At 36.4% G+C, this 4,782-nt stretch overlaps 1 protein-coding gene across 1 annotated transcript in view; it reads left to right on the top strand.

Moving 5' to 3' along the window:
* LOC107683410 (NXPE family member 3-like) overlaps positions 1–4,782 on the top strand; it is a 13,642-nt gene that overhangs the window by 7,205 nt on the left and 1,655 nt on the right. The window lies entirely within an intron of this gene.

Below are 4,782 nucleotides of genomic sequence, written 5' to 3' on the forward strand. Positions count from 1 at the left end.
GACTCGAGAACAACTGCAATCGGTTCATTCTAATTCGTGAATGAATCGTTTGGTGCGATTTGCGAACCGATTTTAAAAGGTTAATTGAAAAGAATCAGTTCGTTCTTGAATCAGACACCGCTTCTGCGTGTCGGAGCACGTGATATATTATAAGAAGTAACGATATGTTTTATGAAATGTAGTGAAGTAAAAAGTACGATCTTATGCTTTGGAATTTAGTGAAGTAAAAGTAAAAGTTACTCAAAATAAAACTACTCCAGTAAAGTACAGATACTTGAAAAATGTACTTAAGTACAGTAACGAAGTACAACTACTCCGTTACTGTCCACCACTGCTCAAAAAACAGTTGTGGTTCCAACAAAGTGGTTGCCGAGCAACACACAGAAGTAAACAAAGGTGTACGTTTGTAGTGTAATTCACAACAGCTCCGAACGCGGCTCAACCAATCAGAATCAAGGACCGGAACTATCCGTTTTATAAGAACTATTTTGAGCCTCTTAACAAAACACAATAGGTATTCGACTTAATGCAGCACTGCACAGACTGTTCTGTGTATGACATCAAAGTACCAGTCAGTGTATTCAGGTGTAATGTATTGTAAGTTGCTTCAGAGGCATAATAAACAATACAACAATAATAAAACAGTGCATTGACAAAAAAGGAAATTAACTTTTGGTACTTAAGTACTTTTAAAAGCAAGTACTTCTGTACTTTTACTCAAGTAAAAATCTGTCCTTAAAACTTTCACTTGATAATGGAGTAATATTTGAGCAGCAGTAGCTTTAACTCAAGTAATAAAGTTGTGTACTTTGTCTACCTCTGTTGTTAATGACGTATATTGGTAATTTCACGAATTACTGGCAACGTAACTGCAAGGTCACATGCTCTTAATGTCATTACAGTCATTTACACCAGGGGTGTCAAACTCAATTCCTGGAGGGCCGGAGCCCTGCAGAGTTTTGTTCCAACACTGCTTCAACACACATACCATGTAGCTTTCAAATAAGCCTGAAAGACTTGATTAGTTGGAATATTTAGGTGTGTTTAATTAGGGTTGAATCTAAACTATGCAGGGCTCCGGCCCTCCAGGAATTGAGTTTGACACCCCTGATTTACACGTTCTTTATATGCTCTTATTACCAGAATTTGCAGTTTAAAATGTGCAATTAAACGTCAGACACAAGATTTAAATTTCCCTTCAGATAATGTAAGTTAACGTGTCTTTTTACCAAGTCAGAACATGGACGACTGCTATTAATTTATAGTGACGCAGACATCCCACCTCTCCCGGAAGCTCCGGGAGTCTCCCGCATATTAATAGGCTTGTTTGAGATGCGCCTCGCCTCGCCTGAAACGTAGGAACAGATACCAACGAGATCAAAGGCAGATATCGCGTTATTCTCACTTACATGCTGTGTTGCTAATAAACACGATATAATTTCAGTTCTGTTGCTTTTATATGAAAATAAATATGATGAACAAGACACTCAAAGTGCTTGCTATTTAATTCCATACGAAAGGTGTATTTATCATCCATTTTTACTTTAATTCAGTGCTTGGTAACACTTGAGCTTAAAATATTTACAACCGAAACTGACATGGTTTCTAGAGAGCAAAAGGTTTTGTGAAAAAAGGAAGACTTTAAAATAAAGTCTGTAAAATAAACTGTTAAAAGGATTTGATGATCACTAGTCTAGTGAATGTATGCTATTGTTGTCATCGTTCAGTCTGTATTTCAGCTTTTTGTATTTTTGTACGTTTTTTTAAACAAAGCAGCTGATATTTGCCATAGCGACAGTAAGAAGCTAGTGGACTGCCGAGTCGCTTTCACTCCAGAATGGCGGAAGCATAGGGCCGCTGCTGGGCGCTGCTGTTGCAATGGAACGTCCATTGGCTTTCTCTTCTTGTCAGTATACGTTCTTTGCCAGATCTGATAAAACCTTTGACATGGAAGGGTGTGCATGTGAAAACAACCATTTCAATTTAATGAACAGGGTGTGACTGATTAAAGGTTGCATTTATTTATAGATAAACCTGCACAGCAGCATTTCACTGCAGTCCAGTGTTGGGAAGGTTACTTTGGAAATGTAATAGGTTACAGATTACAAGTTACTCTATTTAAAATGTAATAAGTAGTGTAACTTTTCAATTACTTTATTAAATACCATACTTCCACCTTCAATACCACGACTGAGGTAAGACCCTTGAGCAAGGCACCAAACCCCCAACTTTGTTGGTGTGTGTGTTCACTGCTGTGTGTGTGCACTTTTCCGAATATGGGTCACCATACTTTGCCACACGTCACTTCACTTCACGTTCACTAAATTCGTTTATGACTGGCTGCGCAAATCATCAGGGAAAGGTCCGATTTGAACACGAGACACCCGAAGTGCAATGGTGCTGTATGTCAGTGTGCTGCCCACAAGGCTATCGGTGCCAACACACTTTTTATTTTTTATGATTATTTGCGAATCGCGTTTGCTCTTCCACAAAAGAGAGGGGCGGGGTGAGCTGAACTCATTAGCATGTAAAGAGATAGGCACCGAAACGGGTCGCTGTGAACAGAGATGTTTTTGACAAGGTAAAAAGGGTGTTGTTTTACACGACCACTGAGACCATTTCAAGAATACCCTAAAGAATCATACCAACCTGGAAAATGGGCATCCGATGTCCCCTTTGAAGCACAGCCACCACAAAATCAGACTTACTTTAAAATCATCCTGAGGTTAAATACATATTTAAAATTATAACAAGAAATAGTTTAATAGCTATGATACTGTTTTTGAAATCAAATCTTTGCATAGACAGGAAACACTGGAATCTAACAATGCCTTAGAAAAACATTCTAATTTATTGAGATGCACCTGTACTTTATCATCGCAGCGGCAGATGTTCAAACTAATATCACGTAATTTACGTCAATCAACACTCCTCAGCGCTGAAAGTGAAAACTCGATGGTGATTGGCTAATTTTTTTTTACCAACGGAGGCACGAGAACTATTCTCCCCCGGCCTCCCCCTCCCACAGTTGATCTTAAAAAAAATAAAGCATATGCATAAACCCTATCGGATAAGCATTTTATAAACTTCTGAAACATTGGTGTTTCATAATTTAGAGCAGTCACTGCAATTTATGAAAGAACTCAATTAAATCTGTATGTGGGAGTGTATGTGAAAAAATCAGATGTAATGGGGAAGCTGTGCCTCCCCTGCCTCCCCCGACAAGCAGCCACTGAAAGAATGATGGAAGAAATTGTCACATTAACTTCACGCAATATAACATGATTTTATTATCCTAATTTTGACTTTATTCTTAAAATATTATGACGTTAATCTTATTTATTTAGTTATCTTTAAACGTGGCACAAAAATTCTGATTACATGTAACTAGTTACTCCCCAACACTGCTGCAGTCTATGTACTTTTTTTAACTGGATGAATGAAAAATTTTTTTCAGTGCATATTGATATGTAAACATATTAGATATATCTTATCTATATTGGTCAATGTGCTTGAAACTCGACTGCACATTCAGCATACATTTAAGTTGCCTAATTTTGCATGAATAACAGGTGACAAATCAAATGCTTAAAATAAAACTTGTATTTCCAAGATACTGAGGATACTGAAAGATTAATAAAGAGTGTCTATTTCAAACCAATCATATGTATTTTATAAGCTACACAGAAGAGTCATGCCCATTTAAACTGCATAGGTTATTGGTTATAATAAATTGCCTGTATATTTTGTTTGTGTTGTTTTTTTCCTGATTTTAATACTGGATGATTTCATTTGCACATTCTTCAGTGTCAAATATTCATCAGATCTATTGAAGTTGCAGTATGTTCATATTCAGCCAAATTCTGCCATGTCCAGGAAAAAAAAAGAGTATGTATGTTCACCCTATAAACTGTACATACTGTTACAATGATATTAAATCACTTATCCAATTATATAAGATTTTGGCCATATCTACCATTTCTAAGCCATTCGTTCATTGATTTGCCCTACTCAAAGGCCTCAAAGTTTCTTCCTTGCCTAAGTAACTCTGAGCTCGATGTTTGAAATAAAACACACCCCCTCATTACCATGGACAAAGAAATGTATGAACGAAAATAAATAAATGTTGGGGAAAAATGCAACTATACATAAAGCAAATATAAGTAGAATTACAATTCCATATCTATGAGGCGCCACGTAGGATTTAAATCGTAATGAAAAATAGTCGTCAATTATTCCTTACACAATCAATTCTCTGATGCATCATGATTGTCTTAAGATTCTGAATTCTGAGTTTAAATTTTGACAGCAGCCCGTTGTCAAGGCATGACGATTTAAAATGTAAATAATTCGTATTTGTTTGCTTAGTCAGTGTATTTGTGAATTTTGGTTAATTTGCTGTTGTACTGTAGGCTGTAAGCACCTTTGAAATAACTGCAATATTTTGGTGAAGTGAGTGATGTCATTTAAGTGTGTGCTAGAGACAGACACATTCTGCTTGCTGACAAACAACGCACACACAAATATGAAATGCCAAAGCTCCCAAAATAATAATGAAATGCATAAATTAAATATACAAAGAAATATAAATAAATAAATGCATAAATCTACTAAGAAATTTAAAATTAATAATAATAATAATAATAAATGAATATTGCTGTCAACAGACCTGGAACTACTTAATAGTATAGGTTTACTGGAAAATAATTGCTCACCTTAGAACAGGGGTAGGCAAGTTCGGTCCTAGAGAGCCGCCGTCCTGAAGAGTTCAGCTCCAACCCT

This window comes from Sinocyclocheilus anshuiensis, unplaced genomic scaffold (genome assembly GCF_001515605.1).
Source record: "Sinocyclocheilus anshuiensis isolate Anshui unplaced genomic scaffold, SAMN03320099.WGS_v1.1 scaffold1170, whole genome shotgun sequence".
Taxonomy (NCBI): Eukaryota; Metazoa; Chordata; class Actinopteri; order Cypriniformes; family Cyprinidae; genus Sinocyclocheilus; species Sinocyclocheilus anshuiensis.